General features: G+C 43.8%; 1 protein-coding gene and 1 long non-coding RNA gene across 6 annotated transcripts in view; one reads left to right on the top strand and one right to left on the bottom strand.

Annotated features, from left to right (window-relative positions):
* Positions 1–15612, top strand: part of LOC146856550 (uncharacterized) — a 73159-nt gene extending 57547 nt beyond the window's left edge. Inside the window, exon 4 of the long non-coding RNA XR_014980966.1 lies at positions 14725–15612. This is a non-coding gene — a long non-coding RNA (uncharacterized LOC146856550). The remainder of the gene's footprint in view (positions 1–14724) is intronic.
* The window catches only part of COPZ1 (coat protein complex I subunit zeta 1), a 906679-nt gene that overhangs the window by 461695 nt on the left and 417648 nt on the right, over positions 1–27336 (bottom strand). The gene's annotated exons all lie outside the window — the stretch shown is intronic.

The following is a 27336-nucleotide window of genomic DNA, read 5'->3' as shown; positions in this document are numbered from 1 at the left end:
CTAGCCTCCTCCCTCCTGCCATACATGGTCTGATGTGCTGCCACTGCCCTCAATTTAGTATGATGTACCAGTCCACTCCTCCTGCCCTCCATTGCCCAATTCTATGCCCCATCATTGACCTCCTGCTTAAACTCTGTGCTTAGCTTGCTGCCCCTATTCTCCTTCCCCCTGCCCTCCGATGTCTTTGTGCATGCCCCTGCTCCATCCTTTTTGCCCACCATGTCCCATGGACCTGCCACTCCTATCTACTCTGAGTGTTCTATTGAGCTGCCACTCCCCTCCCACCTGCCTAGCATTGTCAGATGACTGTAACCTGTCCCTGCCACCTCCACCCTGCCTGTCCACATGCCATGCCCCTATCCTCTTCCTCCTGTCCTACATGGTCCATTGTACTGCCACACCCTTCTGCCCTCCCTGGTCTGTTGTGCTGCAACTGCTCCTCCTGCCTGCCCCGTGTGGTCTGTTGTGAGGCCCCTTCCCCTGAACTTTCTTGTCTGTGCACAGGTCCTGACCCTCCCTTCTATCCTCCATCGTCCTTTGTGCATGCCCCTGCACCCTCCTTCTTGCCCATCATAGCCATTGTGCTGCCACTAACCCTCCCACTTGCCATGCATGGTCTTCTGTGCTGCCATGGCCCCTCCCACCTTCCTAGTGTGGTCAGTTAGCTGCCCCTGACCCCCTCCCACCTTCCCTCCATGGTCTGTGTGTATGCCATCACAGTCTCACTGTTGCTCTTCATGGTGTGTCTTGCTTCTAGTGCCCATCCTGCCTGGCCTCCATGGCTATCTTGCTGCTCTTGCCCTGCCCCCTTGCCCCCAGCCCTCTGTTTACATGTGCAGACCCCTACTTCCTCCCTCCTGGCTTGTCTGTTCCATTGTAATGCCCCTGATCCGTCCCTCCTGCCCTTTATGGTCTGTTATGCTGCAGCTTTCTCTCCTGTCTGTCCATTATGGTCAGCTAGCTACCATTGCCTCTTGCCCCTCTGTTCTCTGTTGTCCATGTGCATTTTCCTGTCCCCTCCCTCTTGCTTTCTATGGATTGTTGTGCTGCACTCCCGTCCTGCATGCCCTGTGTGGTGTATTGTGCTGCTGCAAACCCTGATGCCTGCCCTGCAGGGTCAGTTTGGTGCACCTCTCCATGTCCCTCCTGTCCTCTGTTATCCAAGTCCATGTCCCTATCCCATTTCCTTCCATGATCCAATGTACCATACTTGCGAACATTTTGAACTTGGTAAGAGGGAGATTTTGAAAAAAAAAATGGGGTATTGATTTTCCCCTTTGAGTTACATTGAAAAAGAGGAGATTGTAGACAGGAGACAGATCAAATAAAGCCCATTTGAGCTTAAAAACATTGGACGTTTCCTGGCTGAATCGGGTCTGTTGGCATGTATGGTTGTACTACCATTGCCTCTTCCTTCTGCCCACAATGGTCTATTACATTGCCACAGCCTCTCTTGCAAGTCCTGTATTGTTGGTTTGTTGCCCCTGCCCCCCTTTCCACTGCCCTGCATAGTCTGTTGTGCTTCCACGGCCCTTCCTGCCTGCTCAGTGTGGTTAAATTGTTGCCTTTGCACCCTCCTACCTGCCTTCAATTTTCAGAGTCCGTGCCCCTGGCCTCTGCCTCTCAACAGTATCCTAATGAACAACTAGATTGCTAACATTCTATATGTATTACAAAAGTGTGGAACGCCTGACATCATCTTGATGTTATCAAAACTGTAATACTTAGAGCATTTCCTTTAGAAATTACATATATGAGAGGGTCTTATTGGCATCAAAGTTATGGTTAGTGCTCTAAAAGACTAAAATAAGGACATATTTTCTGAGCTTTCAAATAGCGACAAAGCACTTTTAGATTATTTGTTATCTTTATGTTTTTTTATCCAGTTGACCACTTGATTAAATGTTGCACTTAGGGGAGAGGATGTGGTGTTACTTCCAGAACTGCAGACTTTGCAACTGGGGAACCAGGTTGAAGTTTCTGCTTCAGCTCGACATGGATGCTTGATTTCAGTCCAGGGAAGACATGGCTTGGCAGTTCGGGCTGGACTGTTCCCATGAGGCACAGGGTCAAGACTGATTTGCATATGGCCATGTCTGAACTGGGGTGGCGTGGTGAGCAAAATAACGATGGATTAAACCCAGATCTGTGACTGGGGGTGAATGTTTTGCCATTGTGCAACATTCCGTCCATCATCTTGTGTGTTTTGCTGTTCACCCTATGTGGGAAGGGTATGCCCAGACGTGGGTCCCGTGCTCACTACGCCACTGGAGTCAAGCTATCCTGGCTGATGACGGCTGATAGCCAGAAACCGGTCCTAGGATGCTTGATTTCAGTCCAGGGAAGACATGGCTTGGCAGTTCGGGCTGGACTGTTCCCATGAGGCACAGGGTCAAGACTGATTTGCATATGGCCATGTCTGAACTGGGGTGGCGTGGTGAGCAAAATAACAATGGATTAAACCCAGATCTGTGACTGGGGGTGAATGTTTTGCCATTGTGCAACATTCCGTCCATCATCTTGTGTGTTTTGCTGTTCACCCTATGTGGGAAGGGTATGCCCAGACGTGGGTCCCGTGCTCACTACGCCACTGGAGTCAAGCTATCCTGGCTGATGACGGCTGATAGCCAGAAACCGGTCCTAGGATGCTTGATTTCAGTCCAGGGAAGACATGGCTTGGCAGTTCGGGCTGGACTGTTCCCATGAGGCACAGGGTCAAGACTGATTTGCATATGGCCATGTCTGAACTGGGGTGGCGTGGTGAGCAAAATAACGATGGATTAAACCCAGATCTGTGACTGGGGGTGAATGTTTTGCCATTGTGCAACATTCCGTCCATCATCTTGTGTGTTTTGCTGTTCACCCTATGTGGGAAGGGTATGCCCAGACGTGGGTCCCGTGCTCACTACGCCACTGGAGTCAAGCTATCCTGGCTGATGACGGCTGATAGCCAGAAACCGGTCCTAGGATGCTTGATTTCAGTCCAGGGAAGACATGGCTTGGCAGTTCGGGCTGGACTGTTCCCATGAGGCACAGGGTCAAGACTGATTTGCATATGGCCATGTCTGAACTGGGGTGGCGTGGTGAGCAAAATAACGATGGATTAAACCCAGATCTGTGACTGGGGGTGAATGTTTTGCCATTGTGCAACATTCCGTCCATCATCTTGTGTGTTTTGATCATCTTGATGTAATCAAAACTGTAATACTTAGAGCATTTCCTTTAGAAATTACATATATGAGAGGGTCTTATTGGCATCAAAGTTATGGTTAGTGCTCTAAAAGACTAAAATAAGGACATATTTTCTGAGCTTTCAAATAGCGACAAAGCACTTTTAAATTATTTGTTATCTTTATGTTTTTTTATCCAGTTGACCACTTGATTAAATGTTGCACTTAGGGGAGAGGATGTGGTGTTACTTCCAGAACTGCAGACTTTGCAACTGGGGAACCAGGTTGAAGTTTCTGCTTCAGCTCGACATTCTGTGATTCTGGTCAAATCACTTAGTCTCCCCATGTCTACAACCAAAATGAATTTGTTCTTGTGTGATGTAACCAATGCTCATGTAAAGCACTCCAATACCTGACAAGTCTGCACTATATAACACTGCAAAAACACAAAATAATAAGTGTTTTGCACACTTCTGTCATTGGGCTATATTTGGGCTACATCTGGGTGATTTTGGGCTACATTTGGGCTCTTTTGTCTCCGGTGGCCATCTTGGGAGATTTATTTGTTATGAAGTTTCCTAATTTCCTCATGTACTGCAGTCTCCTCAGTAGGAAATGCTTTCAGTTTTTTACTTTGATTCCATCATGAAGGTATTCATATATGTCACACATTTGCCATAAATTCTGAATGTTAGCACTCTAGTTGCTCATTAGATCACTGTAGTAAAACTACTGTTCACCATGGAAGTCTGCTCCTGGTATTAAAAGTGCATGTTTCAGTCTGCATGTCAGAATATTTTAATGAAATAGAAGAGGATTTGAGAAGTCACTCAAAATGTGCCCTCATTTTCTTTCTTCAGCATTAATCATAATTTCTATGGCAAAATGAACCCCCTCATTGTGTTCCTTTTTAAATTAAATGTTTTAAGTGTTACCAGTTTATTCCAATCAAGATGGCTTCAGGTGTGCCATACTTTTGTCATAATGAAGACAGTAAGCGCTCTAGTTGTTTTTAAGAACATTCTGGGACATTCTGTCATTGGGCTATACTTGGGCTACATCTGGGTGATATTTGGGCTACATTTGGGCTCTTTTCTCTCTGGTGGCCATCTTGGGAGACTTATTTGTTATGAAGTTTCCTAATTTCCTCATTTATTGCAGTCTCCTCAGTAGGAAATACTTTCAGTTTTTTACTTTGATTCCATCAAGAAGGCATTCAGATGTGTCACACATTTACCATAAATTCAGAATGTTAGCACTCTTTTTGCTCATTAGATCACTGTAGTAAAGCTACTGCTCACCAGGGAAAACTGCTGCTGGTATTGAAAGTGCATGTTTCAGTCTGCATGTCAGAATTTTTTAATGAAATAGAAGAGGATTTGAGAAGTCACTCAAAATGTGCCCTAATTTTTCTTTCTGCAGCACTAATCATACTTTTTATGGAAAAATGAAGCCTCTCATTTTGTTCCTTTTTAAATTAAATGTTTTAAGAGTTACCACTTTAATCCAAGCAAGATGGCTTCAGGTGTGCCATACGTTTATCATAAGTAGGACTGTTAGCGCTCTAGTAGTTCTTTGGAACACTCTGGGAAGCTGCAGTAGAACACAAAGGAATCAACTGATAGCCTCTGCCCTTGTTGGATGTACATGTTTTACTGAGAATGTCAGACTTCATTCTCACATGACTGAGAAAGATAATCTGAATTTACAGAAAATAAGCTCTCAGTTTAGCTTATAGATCACCTTCCAAACCTCTGTGGTAAAAGCATGAGAAAATATTTTTCTCTCAATCATGATATCCCAGCAGAAGGCTTTTTCACATGGTGAAATCACCTTAGAATATACCACAATTCCTAAAATGAGTGTGGTACCATCAACAAATGATTTATAATGTAACTAAAGTCTTAAAACCTTCTATTAACTGCAATGCTTTTTAATGAGGTGCTATCATGTATATTGGTCCCAAGATGGCTGCCAACACTTCTTGGATGAAGTGCTGACAGCCAATCAGATCTCAGGATGAGATGTGTGGTTAGGCTCCGCCCACATATATATATGCTTTTAAATGCTATTTTCTCAGGAAATACTGAACAGATTTACACCAGACCTGCAAAAGGCACTTCCCTGACCTTATGGCTACCTCTCTGCCAAATTTCAAGTAATTCTGTTCAGCCGTTCGGGCTGTAGCTGTGTCTAAAGGTCCTATGGAAAAATGCATGGGGAAAATGTGTTTTGGGACCCCCCTTTTTTCTCGGCCCCTGCTTGACGAATCACCCCGAGACTTTCAGGGTAGGAGATGAACGGAGCGCCCCATTAGTTTTGAAAATTTCACGAGGATTCGTCAACCGGCGCCAAAGTTATTCAAAATAGAATTTTGAGATTTCCTATGGAAACTAGGCTGTAACTATAACTATCTACTGGCGACCGCCAGTAGATAATATAGATATATATATATATACACACACACACACACATATATTATATATATACATATATATACATATATATATATTCACAAAAAAAACCATAGGTTTCACACACGTTATAGTTAGGAATTAGCATTTAAAAATCCTTGCAAATTCACTGAAAAAACCATACGTTTCACACATGTTATAGTTAGCTGGACATTTCACTCGTAAAAAACCATTGAAATTCCCCCGTTATAGTTAGTTCAGCTAACTATAACTCGCGCGACCGCAATCCACTGCTGACGTCGCATATTACATCACTGTATTCACTAAGATACTGTTAATAAGTCAGTTATACAATTAATTTTGCAAAAAAAACCATCCATTTAGACACTTATTTACCCATTTATTCTTCCATTAACCTTTAGATATACATATATAAAAAAAAAAATTCAGAAAGACACACAGTGATGTCATCAGTGATGTCATTTGAGATGTCATCAGTGATATCATCAGTGATGTCACTGACCATGTCATGAGTGATGTAATATGCAACGTCATCAGCAGTGGATTGCGGTCGTGCGAGTTATAGTTAGCTGAACTAACTATAACGGGGGAATTTCAATGGTTTTTTACGAGTGAAATGTCCAGCTAACTATAACATGTGTGAAACCTATGGTTTTTTCAGTGAATTTGCAAGGTTTTTTAAATGCTAATTCCTAACTATAACGTGTGTGAAACCTATGGTTTTTTTAGTGAATTTGTAAGGTTTTTTAAATGCTAATTAATGTATGTATTATTATATTTTTTATATATTTATTTTACAATAAACTACCTAAGTATATAGTTATAGATTGACTGTATCCTGTATTATGGAATGGCTCAGCTCTTTTTTTTTTTATTTGGATAAAGTTGAACAGCATAGTTAATATCTTCTATAAACTTATAAACAGTTTAAAATGTTTTTTTTTTAAGGGTTTTTAACCGTGCGCGCACGGTGCGCGCATGGAGCGCGCACGGTGCACGCACCCCGCCATTTAAAAAAAAAAAATAACATGTTTTTTTCACCCTTCAGGGTCCTTCAGGGACCCCCTGACAAAGGCTAGAGGGTCAGGAACTCTCTACCCTGCCCCCTTTTCACTTTCGCCACCTTTCTTTTTCACTGCGACACAGAAAATGGCGTCCGACACTTCCTGATTTCGACCGATTCGAATGTTGACTGACATCTAACCACCAATCAGAATTACGCTTGCGCACATTTGGTGCGCACACGGTGCGCGCATATAGATATTTATGTACTTTTAACTGCAATTTTCTCAGGAACTACTGAACAGATTGACACCCTATATGCAAAAGGCACATGCATGACCTGAGGACTACCTCTTTGCCAAATTTCAAGTAATTCTGTTCAGCCGTTCGGGCTGTACCTTCGACTAAAGGTCCTATGGGAAAATGCATGGGGAAAACGCGTTTTGGGACCCCCCTTTTTTCTCAGCCCCCGTTTGACAAATCACCCCGAGACTTTCAGGGTAGGAGCTGAGCGGAGCGCCCCATTAGTTTTGAAAATTTCGCGAGGATTCGTCAACTGGCGCCAAAGTTATTCAAAATAGAATTTTCAGATTTCCTATGGGAACTCAGTCCTAACTATAACTATCTACTGGCGACCGCCAGTAGATAATATATATACATATATATAACAATTTTTTATAGTAGTGAATGTAAAGAATTAAACAGGAAAATTAATACAATGTAAAATTTATATTCTTTTATTGATTGTGTTACACTATATTTATATATGTGTGTGTATATATGTATGTATGTATATAAGGATGCGTGTTTATATAAGTGTATATTTATATATAGTATTACATATTAATTATATTTATTTAATTAACACTATATTAATAGGCTATATTAAAATATGTAATATTTACAACATGAAGAGAAAAAATATATATATATATATATATATATATATATATATATATATATATATATATATATATATATATATATATATATATATATCCACCCACGAAACCTTCGGGCAGATCTGATCCCTCACCACACAGGGTCTGTGCGACATCGGTTGTAGATAAAGAAAATTTGGTGATGCCGATAAACCCACAGAAAAGACTCGCACACCAGGGTCACTTTTGAAGTGTATTTAAAAGCAACGCGTTTCGATCGAGACGGTCTTCTTCACAAGCCAACGTTTCACCGTTCATATCCACCATTTGCAGTGTAAAAAAAATAAACATAGAACGGACAAAGTTGGTTACAAGCATAGATAGCAAAGAAAGACTACATCCACATTGTAGGTGGTTCTCGCAAAGACATTGTGACATCCACAATACGTCCCAGATAGAAAAAAGACTTTTGGTTTTTCAATGCAGTTTCAATAAAGCTATCTATGCTTGTAACCAACTTTGTTTGTCCGTCCTTTATGTTTATTTGTTATACACTACAAATGGTGGATGTGAAAGGTTTAGCTTTGGCTTGTGAAGAAGACCATCTCGGTCGAAACACATTGCCCTGTTAAATAGACTTTGACTTTAAAAGTGACCCTGGTGTGCGAGTCTTTTCTGTGGGCTTATCGGCATCATGGAAGTATATATATATATATATATATATATATATATATATATATATATATATTATCTACTGGCGGTCGCCAGTAGATAGTTATAGTTAGGACCGTGTTTCCATAGGAAATCCGCAACATTCTATTTGGAATAACATTGGCGCCGGTTGACGAATCCTCGCGAAATTTTCAAAATAGTTGGGGCGCTCCGCTCCGCTCCTACCCTGAAAGTCTCGGGGGGATTCGTCAAGCGGGGGCTGAGAAAAAAGGGGGGTCCCAAAACGCGTTTTCCCCATGCATTTTCCCATAGGACCTTTAGTCCGAGCTACAGCCCGAACGGCTGAACAGAATTACTTGAAATTTGGCAGAGAGGTAGTCCTCAGGTCAGAGATGTGCCTTTTGCAGGTCTGGTGTAAATCTGTTCAGTAGGTCCTGAGAAAGTAGCATTTAAATCAATATATATATCTGTAAGCGCGCTCCATGCGCTTACGGTAAGCTTACCGTACGCGTACGGTGCCGTGCGCGAGCTCAATTCTGATTGGTGGTTACATGACTGTAAACATTCGAATCGGTCGAAATCAGAAAGTGTCGGCCGCCATTTTCTGTCTCTCGCACTGAAAAACAAAGGTGGATAACGTAAAAAGGGGGCAACGGAGAGAGTTGCAGACCCCCTAGCGTTTGTCAGGGGGTCCACGAAGGACCAAAAAGTACGAAAAACACATTTAATAATTTTTTAAAAAAATCGCAGGGGGCGCGTACGGTAAGCTTACCGTACGCGCACGGCAAAAAAAAATAAAAAATAAAAAAACGAAATAACAATCACATTTATTAAATAAATTGAAGGACCCGCAAGGGAAAACAAAAAATTGTTACTGTGTAAAAAAAGGCGAGGCGCGCACGGTATGAACTGCGCAACGTGGGCGCTGGGTGCGCGAAGCGCACCGAGTGCCCACAGCGCGCGCACGGTGCGCGAAGCGCACCGTGCGTGCAGGGGGTGTGCACGGTGAAAAACCAGAAAAAAAAATAAAAAATAAATACATAACTTAGCATTTAAAAAACCGTACAAATTCACTGAAAAAAACATAGGTTTCACACACGTTATAGTTAGGAATTAGCATTTAAAAAACCTTGCAAATTCACTTAAAAAACCATAGGTTTCACACATGTTATAGTTAGCTGTACATTTCACTCGTAAAAAACCAATGAAATTCCACGTTATAGTTAGATCAGGTAACTATAACTTGCGCGACCGCAATCCACAATGTGTCATTTCAGATGTCATCATTGATGTGATGAGTGATGTCACTGACCATGTCATGAGTGATGTAATATGTGACGTCATCAGCAGTTTATTGTGGGCGCGCAAGTTATAGTTACCTGATCTAACTAGAACGTGGAATTTCATTGGTTTTTTACGAGTGAACTGTACAGCTAACTATAACATGTGTGAAACCTATGGTTTTTTAAGTGAATATATATATATATATATATATATATATATATATATATATATATATATATATATGTATATCTATTTTTTTTTTTTTAGGTGGACACTTGCCTGGACCATTATGGGTGAATAAACGAACAATATGGAACAGTGAACCTGTTTTTTCGAATTTATTGGGAAACTACTTGCTCTGGTCTGAACCTGCTCTGTATTCCCTCTTTGAAATTGGAGGGTCAGGACTTTGTATATATATATATATATACTCCAATCCTTGCAAGGAAAAGCATTCACGGGTATAAGTTCATCCACTTTTTGGGCAAACTCGTGTAGACACGCACGCGTTTTCATCAATGTTACCAGATGTGCCGGAAATCAGCATTATTTGAACTTTACACAGTAATCAACACAAACGATGGCCACACAACTATTATAAGTGTACTATCGACGCCATCTTGGAGTGGTGCTTTCTGTCAATCAAACGGAATACCTTTGATATAAGAGAATGCAACGGGTATGTGGCTTTTATGGATCATGGGAATTTATTGTCTATTACAATCCAACTTTACTCAGAGAATTTTGCACATCTGGTGAGGCCTAAATGGGGAACTAAACTAACAAAGAAGAGTAACATCAATAGGGGAGTTCGTCTGGGCAGAGTTCTAGCTACACCACTCTTTATGCTTTTTATGAACAAAGTTTTTGATTTCTTGTTAAATTCCTCCAAATCTACCTCTATTGCAGGCCAAATAATCCCGGCTCTTCTTTTTGCTGATAACACATTATTACTATCTAAAACCCCCTTAGGTCTTAAAATATTATTGGACAGGTTTTCTGAGTTTTGTATGAACTATGGACTAGAAATTAATGCAGAAAAGAAAACATTCATGGTGCTCAATCCCTATCATTCAAAGGGCTGAATGCAACAAGGACTTTTCTTTGTACAGCTCCCCATGAATGTAACTATTTGGGCTTTTGATGAATGAATGAATAGAAATCTTGTAGAGTGCAAATTTGCCGAAGGACGTCACGGTGCTACGGATGGAGTGGGAGGTTGGAGGATGCACAGAGAGGGCCTAGCATTTAAGAGTGAAGAGCCATGTTTTTGGGACTTTCAAAATCAAGCACATGACCTCCCAAAATGTTAAAACCAATCTTCTTCTGAACCATAGAGTAGCTGCTAAACTTAAATTTGCTAACCACTTTCCAACATTTCGTATATCTCCAGCTATAGAAATATATAGAAATAAGGCCGTCAGTGGAGTTTTCTATGGTTCTGAGCTTTGGGGCCACTAAAAGCTACAGATGTTGAATAAAAGCGAGAATAAATTCAGATGTACACCAGAGGCGACTATACTTAAGAACAACGTTCCTTCCGAATGGCGTAAGATCATGCAAGGAGGCTCTAATGTTCATCTACACTACCACGGTGCCGATGGACCTTGCAGGAATTGGCAAGTTCTATGCGGCAGCTGGAAGGACTCTACAAACAATGCAAGAATCGATGACGAAAGTCAAAAAAGCATAAGCTGCTGATCACCTATTGTGGTAGTAACATTGGCACCATATGATTCTATACACAGCTCACCTTTACCACTGTTCATTCTTTTACATTTCATATTTTATTCTGGGAGGAGCACTGTTTTTAATTAATATCATATGCCTGCTTACGCATATATGCATGCTTGCATGACACAACATCGCACGCTCACGTACCTATGCCTTTCAGCTGTGCCCGGTGTTGCCTTTCTACATTTGCAACACAAAAAAACCCCGATCTATCTGCTGCACCCATATCATTTTGCTGCTGCACTTTCAGACGTTTTTAAATTTTATTTGGGACACACACATTTAAACAATTTTATAGATCTTTTATTATCAGATGTATGTTTTATGACATAATCCATACTGTATTTGTAAATGATTTTAGGTAATCAGACAATAAAGATAATGTACTCAAGATGTACACTACCACTGCCATTAAGATTAGGTTCTGCTTTAAAACCTATCTCCTTTTATGCCAAATTGAAAACAATCTTCTATTGGGTGCGAATTTGATCAGTGGACAAATTGAGTGTTATTTATTATGCACTGCAAGATGTTATAATTAGGACAGGCACCCTTGAGACTGTGAGTATTTCCTATGTAAAACCACCCCTAAATAGCATGGGCTTGAGCACATTTGGTCAGATCCTCAACAGAAGTCCTGACAAGGTCTAAAAATACCAAAGACCAAATATTGGAACTTAGTGACAAGAGAGTGAATGGTATCATCTGTCAATGGCACCCAAACAGACTACTTATGCCCTAATTAAGATGCTGGTCGGACGAGCGTCGAACTGGCATCGTGTTGGAGTGGAAACTGACAAACTAGTAGTCGCCGGTCCCACTCGACAAATTTAGGTGCGACCTCCCATGAGGCGGTCGTAAACATCCATTTCTCTATTGCGGCTTGTGCAGTGGCAGGAAAAGGGCCGCTGCAAAATCCGCATTCGAAAAATGGGTGTTTACAAACATCCATGCACTGTGTGCTAAGCCCCATGTAAGGTCTGGCTGTTGGTGGGGGAACCAAAGGTGCCCCCAAGGACTCCTAGGGGAGGCAGTGGAGGGATGGGGGCCCTGCTAGGGACGGCCCAAAGTCTGTTTCCGACAGGCCTTTCACAGGCGGGTGAACCATCATTGAAAGGCTGCATAAAGGGAAATCGTAATCCGTACGGAGGTGCCTGAGCGGGCACCGCCCCATTATAGGGTATTAATTTCCAACCACGGCCACAATGGGCTCCTTGAGCCTGTCGAAAAAGCAGCAGTCGGTCCCTGCTCCCCCTACCTCCGACCGCTGCATCATAATGCGCCAGGCAGACTGCATAGCCAGATGTCGGTGGGACCGCAACCGACAGACTAAACAATTAAAATAACAGGATCTTCCTACTTTCCTACCTAACTTTGCACATGTAAAAGAAAAATCTAAGTAGTTTACGAAAATGCATCCTTTTTTGCCACAAATATTACGAGGACGTACATTGCACAATCTGGTATCTGAGAGATGACTACTGCTCTTAGATGTAAGAGTTCGAGTAGCGACATAGAAGTTAAAAAAGACAGTTGATGAAGTCTAGGACCTTTGTATTATCGCAGTGTCTCGGTAGCAGAGGTGCTCAGAGAGCACATTTATGTATTGGAAGCAAGACGAGTAGCTAGGTGTGGAAAAATGACAGCACAATGGTTAAGGCTCAGAATCAGCACCCATCTGAATTCTAAAAGAGTTAGAGTTTTTCGCCGCAAAACCTTTTTTGGGGCAGTAAAAAGAACAATATATTGCAGTAAAAAGAAACGTGAGACTAGGGAGGACTCAGTCCTACCATACAAAGGATGAAGTTTCAGCAAGAATGGGAGCAGTCATGAGTTCAACGAGCCACTATGTAGCATTCAGATCTCAAGATTAGGGAGTAAAGAAAACATTGGTTTAAATCCAGAAAAGGATGACAGTTCAATACATTTGATTTTCTTTTGTGTTTTATTTCCACAAATGTCATATTTTGAGGCTTAAAGTAAATCTGAAATTCACAGTAAGTGCATATGATAGACAAATGGACATTGTGCAAATGTGGTTAGTTGCCTCCTTTTAAATTTCATTTACTCGTATGTCACTCTTACAACTGAGTTTTTTAAAGCTGTATCTACATATCTTGTGTTCATCCACTGTATCATATTCAGACTAGTAGAATCTGAAAGGTAGTTATCTTGTTTGCTTGTAAATTTCTTGAGGGTTTTGCAGAAAATCAAAATCAACAATCCCTGAATTTATGCGAATAACTCTCAGTTTTAAAAGTTTCCATGTGTTTTTGTGCATCTCTCATTACTTTCACCATAACTGGTTTGCCAGTCTGCTATTGCATTTTTTAAATATGCTGTGAAGTTTTTATTTTATTTTTTTATTTTACATTTTTTGTTAACTCTTATTCAAGTACAACATCATACCTCATACAAACAGAGAGCAAGCAGGTACATCACATTGCTCCGATTGTATACAGGTCAAGTATGCATCACATTGTTTGTTACACAGCATAATATATACATACATTAATCCAGGACTAACAAATGTCCTTAGGCCTTGACAGCAGTGGAGGTTCTTCAGCATAATGGGACAGCTGATCTCTACAATATGTGACATCCTCTACCCACTGTTGCAATTTGGAGGCATTTCTACCATCCCAGTTTTGAGCCACTTTCGTTTTCGCTAACAAAAGTGCAATCGCCCCCAGTCTCCGATTCTGCGGCTTTAAGTGTCCCGTAAGACCCAATATACACACCTGTGGTGTACATCCTGTTCCGAGACCATATCAGACAAAGCCTTTGTGACCTGCTCCGAAAATTCTTGCACTCGATCACAATACCACGCCAGGTGTATAAAGTGCGCATCTTGCATTTTGCATTGTTTACAGTTAGCAGACTCTCTCATCCCATATCTCTGTAACTGCTTGGGTAAATAATACAACTGTATACATTTAAAATGAATAATGAGCAAATTACAGTTAGCTGTTAACAATCTTGTTAGAGCGCCACAGTAGTCCCAATCCTTTCTTGTGATTGGTGTGTAAAGTACCTCATTCCACCTCTCAATACCTCTGCTATGTTGTGGTGCAGTGTCTGCCTGCATTGCATTATATAATCGAGTGACGAGTTTGGTGCGGGAGGGACAAACGAGCATGACCTGTGATGGAGCAGGGGAAATACAAAACATTTTTGTACCCCTTCGAAGTTAATGACCTCATAACTTTAAAAATACTAACTGTTTGAATGCATGTATTAATCAACAAAGGCATCTTAATTAGACACTACACGCAGGAAACTAACTGGCATTGCAAAAATCTAATTTATTTACAAATGTGAAGTTAAATTAACATAGGTTTGTGATTCGTGTAGAAAGTAGATGTAAATTGCATGTATTTCGTTTGTAGTAAAATTATATTGTGGCAAAGAATGCAGATGGTAAGTAAAATGGCTTTAAATGTCGCTTATGCTAGGTAACATCTAACACAGGTCGTTAGAATGGTGGGTGGTAAACAGAAGGGCTTATTTTCTATGTCTAATTTTGCTATGTTGTTTTCATATTAGTTTCGTTCGGGCCTGCTAGGCCTCGCTGGGAAAATGGCTGCTGTCGAGAGACGTGATTGCGTGGGCTGAATTAAGATGGCTCCCGCGCATGAACAGAGTGGAAGTTCCAGTCACGAGTGTGTGGCCTATGCCCGGAGTGAGAGATGTCAAGGCCAGGCTGACCTAACACAAGAGTTGTGCCAAGAGTTCAGCATGAATGCATGGGAACGGATGGGAGACTCGAACTCCAGAAGATGAACTAATTCATGACTGCCGAATAATGTTGCAAATATATTAACAAAGTTAAAGAACATTTGGACTTGATGAATCACAAGAAATATTGTATGAATGGATTATTTGCAGAACCGGTTCAAGCAAGGAGGACAATGAGGTGACCATCACCACCCCTCCAATGGACCAATCAGAATGAATGTAGCCCCTAAAAGGTTTCAATTTTGGGTATAGCAAGTTAGTGAAATGGTATAAAAGAGTTGTGCTTACAATGACGTGGTGGGACTTGCTTTTTCTACATTAATCTATTCACCACGACACGGTGTCAGTTGAGACGATTTTTTATCTTCTGATGCTGAAAAGACTTTGACAATTTTGGACTTCGAACGTTGATGGGGAAAAGGAACGAGACCGTTGCAGGATTCTATCCTGGGAGGGAATACGTCCGAGGAGGTTAGAGGGACAGTCAGCCAGTTTTGAGAACCTATCCTGTGATCTTCGATTCATGTTCTGGTGAATCATTCTCGTCATCGCCCTAAGCCAAGGGTAATGATTATTTTCCGTTTTCTATTCAATCTTACTTAAATGCTTATGAAAATAATGTCTAGAATATTTGTCTAATAAAACTTTACTTATTCAATTTATTCAATGAATCTAGATAAAATTTCATGCTAACTCAAAACTGAGTCTGTGGTTATTAAAAATAAAGTTATGATCTATAATTGTTAAAAGATTTTAATTGTGATTGAGCTGGACTTAATCGCCATCAACTGATTCCTACTAGTTGGTCCATCGACCAAAATATCGGAGTACCTTGATGTATAGAACCGACAATTCCACAATCAAATGTATATAATGTGTACATAGTTATTAGTTAGGTAAAGTTTTAACAAGGTACCCTGTATGCCTTGCAGCTCGTCTACTTATCAATGATCCAGAAAACTGAGTGAATGTGTGTTTCGGTGTCATGGGCCCCACCGATGAACAAATGGTGTAAGGGTTTTTCTGGGTTGGTGTCATAAGGAAAGGTTTTCTTAATAGCCGCGCTGCATCACCTGCAGCGGTTTCAGTGTCAGTGGTTCGACAGGATGTAATGCGTTTAGAGTTTTAGGGCTCTCCTTCAACTTATAATATGTGAATACTAACAGCGGTGTACTGTGCCTACATGCCTGTATAGTCTCCAGGGTAATAAATGTGCCTTCTGGGTATGCATCTCCTATTGTGACAATTCCTGTATCTGCCAAGATAGAAAGCGCTTTAGGTTCTCGCGCTTCCGAGATGTCATTGTGTTTTGCCAATGGCAGTGCTGGGGTGTACAGTGGCAGCTTCCCCGCTTGCACTGCTAACATCCGCCAAGCCCTAACTGTGCAATCTATCGTGCTCATTTCTCACCGAGGACATAATGATTGGGTCCGCTGTAGCATAGCAGTCAGCGGTTTTGGATATGCGTCATCCGCCTCCACAGCAACGTGTGAGAGGACAGATGGGGGAAAATACCAATAATGCATGATGTGCGCCTGTGCACATAGGTAATAGAGATATAAGTCAGGGGCCCAAACCCCCCCCCTGTGTATATGGCCTGGTAAGCACCTCCCAGCGACATCAAGGTTGTTTTCCCGCCCAAACCATTCGAATGAGGGTGCAGTGTAACTTTGCAAAGAATTCTTGGGTCAGGCTGAGGGGGATGTTGGTGAACAAATAAATAAATCTCAGGAGAATACCATTTTTAGGTCGAGCCTATAGCGGCAGCGCGCATGCGCTGCTCGGTTTGCAAGGCATGCAGCATGGAGTGGAAGCTCCATGGAAGCTTCGCCCACTCTCCGCCCATCTTTTTCATTGGCTCAGTTCCTAAATGCTGCCTTCCGATTGGTTTTAGGCTTGTTAGTCCCTCCTTATGACAGGCATGCCGTAATTTGCATCCTTCCATGGCTACTGGCCCCTTTACTTCAAGTGTTACACAGTATGTTTTATTTATATTGTGAGCACTATTTTCTTCCCTTGCCTCCCCCTCTCGCTGTCCGTGCCTTCTCAGCCCCCCCACTCCCGTTGTTTATGCCTTCTTGCCTGCCCGCACTCCCGTTTGCAATGCAAATGCTTGTTTTTGATAGCGCGAACCGTTAATCTGTCCCCTGCCTCTGCAGCACACATGGTGTAGCCTCTCCTCCGGTTACAGTCCATGCTCCTGCATCTGCCTAAGACCTGCCTTCGCCACTGGCCATGGGCGCTGGGGAAGAGGAAAAGGAATTATCTGCGAACTTCCCTGGGCGCGGGTCCAAAGGCGATTAAACAAAAAGTGCATACACTTGGAAGAGTTAGTAATCATCTAATGTATGTTTTATTTAATAAATTGACATTTTGGCAGCCACGCTGGTATGCCAAACCCTTTGCCGCTCACTCCCGTCATGGTTTTCTAAATCAGCGGGCCGCTCGCTTTATGGACGTCATACTATACCTTTTAGATATTGTGAGAAGTTGGCCTGGCATATGCTACCCACTAGTTATAGGGGACACCTTGCACCAGTCCAATTGGACTCTTAAGGTGATAGGTTAAAAGACAACCTTTAAAGAAAGCTATCCTAGTGGTAGCTGTGGAGAGCAGCCTTCAGGCTAAGTCTTGAAGGAGTGTTAAGCTTATTGTTTTACCATGGATAACCTCTTGAATGACCAAATGAAAGAGTAGTCCACACAGGTATATATTCAAAATATATGTATTTATTCTAAGAACAAATCCCACTAGTCTCTTGTGAGGCTGGAGGTAAAGATACAATTCAATAAAGCATTTAAACAACAATAAATAGCACTGGAATCACAGGGCCCCAGGGGGGGACCAAACCATATATTAAAAAAGTGGTATAAGAACCACGGCAGTTCTGCAGACAGTGCCTAGGGCACTTAGGGTCGCTGGCCCCTTACGAAACCACCCAAGGTAGTGAGGAAGGGGACCCACGGGAGACGGGTGCAGTGTTTAAACTACAGTCGGGATCTCTATTAAGCCCTATGGGAAATGTCGCAGTTGGAAATTACAAGAATCTGGACACTTCTAGCAGGAGTTCAAGTTCAGGAGCTTAGAGTTAAGCTTTTGGAGGGCCCACACCCACGACAGTACCGAGGTACTACTGTTACCTGCCCCAGGGAAGCCGGGTGCATAGGTCGTTTTCGATGTAGGGTCGCGATCTCGTTTTCAATGGAAAAAGGTGAAGAACTGCTGCTGGCGGGAAGCGTCGTCGATGTGATGATTGAAGATGTAGATCTTGAAGGGAAGGACTTGAAAGCAGAGGGGACAGAGTCTGGGTCACTAGCCAGTGACCAGGGAGCTCAGGAGAAAGAGCCCTTCAATGTCGGGTGCTTCCAGGTTAAAGACGGGTAGTTTGGATCAGCAGCCACGGGGTCCATGGGGTTTCAAGGAAGGCCAACTTCTGGAGGGCGACTGTCCCACGAAGGATGAAGGCCGCTGCGGTGTTAGTGTCCGGATTGGATCCACTAAGGCTTGGCAACCACAACCCACGCAAGGATCACAAAACAGCTACGGTGCAGACCCACGAGGTCTGAGCGAGGTCTCCAGCGAGGAGACGGTAGAGCAGGCCTGGAGCAACCAGGAGAGCCCTTTAAAGTAAAGATTGACCTCCGCTAGGGCCCACCAGCAGAGAGACAAGGGACCGCGGGAGGCGCCAATTTGGAGTGCGTAAAGATGAGCCCACGGGTCGCCGGAGCGGGCTGGAGCATTGTTCTTTGGCACAAGTAATGCTGAGAGGTTGGCTCAATGATGGGCCAAAGCACAACTTCCCCACTGGTCGGGGTCGTGTGCTGTGCAAGAGGTGGCCGGTGTCCTGGGGTATTGGGGATCTCAACACCCACGGGGTCCACGGTGCTGAGCTTTGCTGTGCACACTCACTGGCCTCTGGGATGCTTGGAAACCCACCTCAGGGTAGGTAGAAGGCTTCGATGTCCGTAGGAGCAGCGGAGTTCCAACTGGGTCACTTGCAGTGTTTCAGGTGCCTGCCAAGCAGGGGGGTAACTCCTTTACCCCAAGGGAGATTTCTTCATTCAGCTGTGCGGCAGCTCGTCGAAGGTTCAAGTCTTTGAAGTCCAAGATTAATCTGAGGCTCTGGGGACCCTGCACCCACCTTTATCCAGAGATTAGGGGAGTGTCTGAATCAGAGCCCACCAATGAGAGTTCAGGCGGGAAAGGGTGGCTACACCCTCTCCCCTTTGTGTGTTTTCCCGCCTGGGCAGGGGACAGGATGCCCCTGAACCGGTTTGAGGCGGTGTATACAGAAGTAGGCACTGGAGAAGCCTACGTGCAAGTTTGAAAGACATCCTATGGTGCACCCACCCAGTTCCAATCCACATAGTCTGTCTGGGGAGGTGGGAACACCTCCCTGCAACAAGATCCCTATTGTCCAGCTGCCGTGGCTGGAGTTCTGCCCAGCAACAGGCAGCCAGAGTCGTGTGGGTGGCGGGTAGCATCCATTTTGTACTACGTGTGCACTTTTAAATTGGCGTCTAAAATCGGCCGCTTTTACCATATCACCCCTCAAGCAGGGGGGAATCATGCCCTCACTCCCATGGCTGGATTGGGGGTATGATTCCACGATGTTTGACACCAAACATGACATGGTTCTGTGCAGCCACTCTCAAGTTATCACACTATCGTGATTACTTATAATGCGGTTAAGAGTATATGGTATGGCTGCACTACAAACAACCCAGCAATAGTTTTAACGAAAGCTGCAGAGGGGCCCTACTCAGGTAGGGGTTCCCCCTCACACATCTCAGCACCCTGCCTTGTAGGATTAGCAAGGCCTGCCTTAGGGGTGACCTATGAGGATATATGTGTTGTATTTAGGTGGGATACAGGATACCTATATCCCTGTAAGGGGTGCAAGCACCACCTTACCCAGACTACAGTAGTGGTCTGGTCGTGTCAGTTTGTATGGCTGTCCCAGGGGTGGCACAATAAGTGCTGCAGCCCCTGGTAGGCCTCTGAGGGACCCATGCCCTGGGTACCTAGGGTACCATCTACAAGGGGCTGATAGGGTGTCCTCAGTATCCAATTGGTATGTAACTAGGGTACTCACATCAGTTTAGAGAGGAAGCAGATAGGCTGGGGTCCTGGATAGCAGGGCCACAGCCTGGCTAGAGTCAGAAAACAGTCAAAACATCAGCAAAAAGTTGGGGGCAACTATGCAGTCGATGCCACTCCCCTACAGATATGCTTTGTCCCCCTCTGTGCGGATGCTTCCTCCATGTGCCATTGATCCCCCTCCCTCCCCCATCCATGCCCTTCCTGTGGCATGTCTTTTTTTGCGACGCAGTGTTCGCTTTATTATGGTGTTTCCTGCAGGGCGCCTTTGTTTTCTTTGCTCTGCTCGGCCAACTAGTTTAACTACCTTGCAGTTGGTGTTACAGGTCCTGCACACTGTTTTAACACCACACGGCGAGAGCACTGTTCTGAAAACTATTCCCCCGATAGCCCTGAAGGCATAGTTGGCCCCCAGTATAGTGCGCTCCCTGCTCAGATTTAACCCATACAACAGTGTTAGCTTTCCTTTAATATTTGCAAATAACGGCTCTATCACGATTTGGAGTGACGTTACCTTATTTATAACCCAACATAGACATTGTTGCTTCGTAATGCACTAATATGTAAAAACTGCGTTTCTTTGGTGGCTGACCGTTGCCTATGGCGAAAAACACATTCAGAACTAATTAGCCTCTGCATCACTGGCTCTACTCGTCCTTGGTTTCTTTAGTACAAATAGACAGGAGAGCCTAGGGTTCACTTTCTGATTGAGCCCTCCTCTTTCTCAAAAGTTGTGGATTGAGCGAACGCCGAAGGACGGGGTTAAGTTGACAGCTCTGCAGTGTGCCTTAAGGCACCATGAAGCTGCAGTGTGAGCTGGAGGTCATTAACCTTATGTTGCCCACCTTTGGCATTGGAAACCGAGGCATAGGCACTGTCCATCGGCAGACAGCATCTCCAGAACAAGACCGCGGCCAGGTGATGCTCTTGTCTACTTTGTGAGCTACACACTTAAGGATCAGGCTGGGTTCAAGTAGAAAGTAAGGGCTCGCTCCAAGGGGCTTGATTGAGTCTGCTGCAGCGCGCGTGTGGGGCTGTGAGGGGGGGGCGATCCAGCAGAGACATCCCATACGTTTACCAAAAAACACACTGACATCCGAAACTATCACCTCTCTGTACACAGATCAAAAAAATCACCCATCATTTATAAAACCTAATCTCACTGACTACCATGGTGGACACTTGAGCGTGAGAAAAATTAGACCACATCTTGTCAGTAGAAATATGTTTCAGGAATACATCCGGGACTGTAAGCTTTGTGCTCTTGGACTCACTTTAGATTTAGTGTTACTATTACTATCCTGTTTTATAAACTTGGATCTGCATAGCTGCTAAGGTTTTTGTTTGCTTTTGTGTGACACTTCTTTGTTTTCGGTGCAAACGTGCGTGACGCTGTGAGACTTTACTGCGAGCACAACAGTTTATCTCCTTGCAGTTAAACTTATCACTGATATATCCCTGTTGTGCAGCGTAACGACCTGTAAGTAGCTTTAAAACAGCATCAGTAATGGTCACAGTTTTATCAAGTCTGCTCGATCTTCTGTATTGTATCTCTAACATCTTGCCATTTACAGATATCGCTTTATTTCTCCACATCTATACCAATTCCAATAACCCCTAAACTCTCCGTGCACCCCTGCAATAATGGAACTCTGAATCCCTCATACACAATAATAAATACAAAACAAGCTGAGGTCGACGCTTCTCCTCTTCCTCCTATTGTTTTTTTTATTTTTTTACTGGAACCACATACTTTTAATTAAGGAGATGGCCACGTTACTCCACAAGTAAAATGTAAACCCATTTTTTTTTTACTGATTTGGGTTATTGCTGTTTTTGTATAACTTTCCCGAAACACCTTACCGTGTTTTATTTTCTGTATACCGTCACTATTGTTCAGTAGCGCCGGCGTGCCAGTGGATATACAGATTCCTTTCCCCCCTGTTACTTACAGCTAACACATGTTAAATTGACAGTCTTTCTGTGTTTTAAAACTTGTAAGTTTTTTTTGTTGTTGCATTCTTGTAATTTTTCAATTGTTTTATTGTGGCTCATAACAAAAGCAGCAAGCATGACCCATTTTTTTGGCAAAACATGCACATGAAGCACGCCCTACTAGCTAAAACACATATAGGGTCATACTCCGTGAAAATGCTTTCATTGGGCTCGTCTCTGTAAAGTATGACTAAACCCAACAGTTTCAGAGTCATGCCTGCCAAAACCAGTGTAATAAAAATATATCTGCTCAAACATGCCAATAAATTAGTGTATAAATCACAACCTGCCTTTATTTCTATGGTCGAAAATGAAGTAAAAAAAAATAATTAGTAACTACCAATTGGGGGGAAAAAAGCACAAAATGTACTTTGCCTTTGGAACGCCAGGTTTCGGACAACCCCCAACAGTTCTTCAAACAAACATGCATCTTAGAATCAAACAGAATCAGTTTGCTAGACTGCTGATAACTTGCAAGCTTCCTTATTGACAGGCGAGCTCAAAACCACCACTAAATGACTTAAAAAAGTAGTGAGATATATTGGCTAATGCACTAACATTACAGTGACTAAGGGTTGTGAGAGTGGTAGTATGTGAGTGCTCTGTCGAGATAATTTACCACAAACTTTAATGTCTTTAATAGCTAATGTAATATAATAGATAATATTCTGCATAGCTAAACACTTATAAGTTCCCAAAGGCGAGACCTATTGCATTGTAAATGCTTGTTAAAACAGCCACTCAATCTGCCAGCGACAGAGGTAGTTTGATCCACCTCTCTACCTGTTCCTCTACCTTTACTAACACGCAGCCATAGTTTTCTCTGAGAACAATCTCCGGGTCATTATGAATCCACACCCCCAGGTATTTGACCGCTAAATGCTCCACTCAAGCAGAAAGTTCAAATCATATGGCAACATACTGGGTGTTAGTGGGAAAAGGGTTGATTTATCCCAGTTCATAATGAGACCAGAGAGGAGTTCAAAGGTAATATATTCCTTTATCAGAATATTCAGCTGCTCTTCTGGGTTTCAGACATACAGCACCATATCGTCCGCATACAGCGATATAGCGAGTGGGCGCTGCCGAAATCTCAGCACTGCATCCGCATGTCTCTGCCTCACCCTACATGCCAACGGCTCCAGCACAAGGGCGAACAGCAATGGAGAGACCGGACAGCCCTGCCGCGTCCCCCTGCAGATTGGGATGAGGGGAGAATGACAATTATTAACCCGTACTCTGGCAGCCGGGGCAGTATATAATAGTTCTATCCACTGTATAAATGTGTTCGGCATCCCCATGCGCCGCATCACAACAAACATAAGTCCCCTACTGAATAGAATCAAATGCTTTGGCAGCATCAAGCAGCACTGCAGCTGCCTTAACATTCGGGTGAAGTTGATACATCACTGTAAAGAGCGTACCCAAATTATGAGTGGTGGAACGAGATGGAACAAATCCCGATTGATCAGGAAGGACTAGCGCTGGCAACAACGGGTGTAATCTGGAGGCTATTGTTTTTGCTATGATTTTCAGATCTATATTCAAAAGTGACAAAGGGCGATACGATTCACTTCGAGCATGGTGTTTACCTGGTTTCAGTAGGGTAATAACTAGTGCTTCACGCAGAGTTGGGGGGAGCAAATTATTTTCATAAGCTTCGACATACATTTTATGTAGATGCGGAGCCAATAACTCTGAATACGTTTTGTAAAATTCACTAGGCAACCCATCGCTACCTGACGCCTTACCACCAGGAAGCACTTGTAGAGCCTCCTTCACCTCCTCAACCGTAATAGATTGCACAAGGAATTCTCTTTGCCCCAGGGAGAGCCAGGCAAGCGCTAATTCCTCCAAATAGTAGTGTGCCTCTTCCCCAGTGGCTGCCTCACACAGGCCATATAACTCAGAATAGTAATCCACAAAGTGGTTAAGTATTTCAGATGTGCTGTAGCTTTTTCTGCGATCTTGGCATTATATTTCTGTGTCAAACTCATGCGTCCTTGCTGCCCTGATTTTTGCAGCCAAACTGCCGCCTGGCCTCCCACCTTCCCCATATGCCCTGGCCACCCAGCGCCTGGACAGATGTTTAATTTCTTGATCTGCCATTTCATTATACTCCGTAACCAATTTCTGCCAAGGTTTCCATATTGTGGGCTTCCTCTTAATGTCTTTCCAACCCTGCTAGTGTTTCCTCTATCGCCTGCATCCAAGATCGTAAATCCCTCAGCACGCCTGCCTGCATCCCAATGCATGTCCCCTGAACCGTTGACTTAAGAGCTTCCCAGAGTGTGCCTGCCCCCTCCACTGTGCCCTCATTTTCCAGAAAGAAATGAATAATAGCCTTTCGCACCCCTTCCCTGAAAACTGGATCCAGCAGCGAAGTTGCCTGAAGCCACCACTAAAAAGTTTGAGAGAGTTGTGTGGGAATTCCCAGATCTAATACCACAGGAGAGTGATCCGAGAGCGTACGTGGAAAGTTTGGACCTCTGTTACCCAGGACGATGCCGTCCCAGAGATCAACCAATAGACCAATCTTGACCAAGATTTATGTACAGAGGAGATGTGTGTACTCTGCCGTGCCAGGGGATTTCGCGTCCTCCAGATATCGATGAGCTTATGAGTGTCCATGATGTCATGGATAACTCGTGCACCCCGTTTTCCCTGCCACTCAGTCACCGCACTACGATCCATACTGGGATCTAAGTAAGTGTTTAGGTCCCCCCCATAATATTATTTCGGTTGAAGGGCATACAGTTTACTCTCCAATCTTCGATAGAACTCTGGGTCATCAATATTTGGCCCATAAGTCGTGAGAACAGTAAGTCTCATTCCACAGACATTTTACTGTATGAGTGTAAACCGGCCTATGTCATCCGATTCTGAGTGAGTGAGCGTAATGAGTGTACCCCTTTTAACTAATATAATTAACCCCCTAGCATAGGAGGAGTACGATGATGCCGCTCTTACCACTGCCAATTTTGCCCCCACCCTTTTCTCTCCGATGCTCGTGAGATGGGTCTCCTGCACTAGTGCCAGATGTACCTGGTGCCTGTCTAAGTATGCCAACACTTGTCTGATATTCTTGGGGTTATTAAGCCCCCATATGTTCCATGTTATAAGTCTAACCTGCCCTAGCATTTACTTAGCATACACTGAACTTGCATGTGCGTTCTCACTTGTATCTCGGCCTGTCGTGCGTGCATGATATATGTGTCTACCTGCCTGTAATATACCATGCATAAAACATACATCCAACAACCCAACGAACCCCCTCCCACTTTAGCATTCCAAACATGCTAAAGACACAATCAAGATAACAAAGCATATAGTATCAAAACTAGTATGGGTATACCCTCATAGGGTGACCAGATGCCTTAAACCCACCCGCAATGCGTGTGGCCAGAATAAACAGTGTGGGTAAATATCAATATATTGGCTAGCTTAATTTTACTACAATAGATAATTTGTTTGTCCAGCCTCACCAGTTAAGCAGATACCCCTGTCTGAGGAACCATATCAATGACAAATGGTATACACTAATGACTACAACTTTATTTATTATCTCCCGGCAGTACCCACCGACATGCCTAACAGCAGCGAGTCCACCAGTATTGCAGCGATGCCATGCTGTTAGCCATTACATCTTTAATCATTTTACCTTCAATATGGCATAGAGTCTGAGGGTCCCTCATTTACCTAAGCTCCCGGCAACTATGGTCAGGAATCAATTACATTCAATCACCAGGTCAATCCTCAAGGGTGGTACCACGGACGCATAATCCATTGTCTATACCATCTCATGTTGGCAGTCTCTACACTTCTGGTATCCAGCCTCTATTCGATTGAATTGCCTCAGCAGGATTTATTCTGACTGTGCAGGAGAAGGAGATCGCCTTGGGCTTGGCCGAGTACGTTGCACTTGTTTCAGAAAATCTGTAGCTGCTCCCGGCGAAGTGAAAATCTTCGTCTTGCCCTCATGCATGATCCGTAGCTGAGCGGGATACATCATTGCATAGGGAATGTCCGCATCGCGCAGTTTCTTCTTGACTGTTGCAAACACTCTGCAGACCGCCTGGACCGCCACAGTAAAATCCGGGAAAAAAGATCCCTCGTTCCATTGGTAGCTAGTATTCTGTTTTCCTCTTGCCAGTAGCAGAACAGTGTTGGGGTAATTTAAGAGCCTGGCTATGATGGGCCGTGGCGGGGGTCCTGGCGGTGGTTTGGGGGCCAGTGATGTATGGGCTCTCTCAATAATCGGCACCTGTGAAAGATGCTCTGGGCCAAAAATGTCCTTTGGCATCACCTCTATATAGTGTTCCAAGCGGCCCGTGTTGGTGCTTTCAGGGATCCCCATGATTCGCAGACTGTTGCGCTGAGTGTGTGCTTCCAAATCCTCATTCTTCGCTCTTATGACCTCCAGAATCTTCTCAAAGTCACGACATTTGCTGTCACATGAGACTCGTCCTCTAACGCAGATATTTGTTGTTCTGCTGCGGTGAGGCACGCCCCCTGTTTTTCCAGCCTGGCAGCCATACTTTCCATTCTCAGCGTGAGAGTATCTATCTTTTTGTGTATGTCCTGTAGACTCTGCAGCATCGCCAGCAATGTAGATTCGAATAATGGTGTACTTGGCTGCCCTACGTCCATTTCCGAGTCTGAGTGCGTCACCGTAGGGCGCGTCGATCGGCGAGATTCAAAGGTTAATCTTGATTGATGTTTATCTGTCTTGCCCATATTTGCAGCTCCCACTGTGCTAGTCGCAGGCTAGAGGGAACTCCGCAACAGCAGTCTGTTCTATGTTCTGCCTCCTAAGCACCTGCAAACCAGTGCAGGCCAAACCGCCCTCTGGGCACACAAATTTCTCACTTCTCTAAGACCCCCTCGTAGATGCTCCTTATGCTTCTCTGCCGAGTTTGACCAGTGTTTGCTACCTCGATTGCCTTAGCTGGACGTGGGAGGGGCAACTATAAAATGGGGGTGTGCCTCCAAGTGAGCTAGGCATCATGCCGATACTCTCTAGGCCTCACGATGCACAGCGCTGCTTCTTTGCCCCTATCATGCTCTGGGTTAATGATGTGGGTGGGGACCCCCCGCCGACCTCCCTCGACGTGCTCAAGTGCCCAGGATGCTACCAGTGTGTCAGGGCTTCTACGTTCAGACAGGGGATACCGCCACAACAGCCAGATCCAGACTATCGCGGTTCCGCAGCGGGCCCTCCCTGCATTTGCTCACAGCAGCGCACTCTACTGGGTTGGTGCGGGCCATGCATCGGGCTCAACGCACCACTTATATTTGGACAGGCGGCAGGAGCAAGTTCTTCT

The sequence above is a fragment of the Triturus cristatus genome, chromosome 4_1, assembly GCF_964204655.1.
Source record: "Triturus cristatus chromosome 4_1, aTriCri1.1, whole genome shotgun sequence".
NCBI lineage: Eukaryota > Metazoa > Chordata > Amphibia > Caudata > Salamandridae > Triturus > Triturus cristatus.
This window is presented reverse-complemented; position numbering and strand designations above follow the sequence as displayed.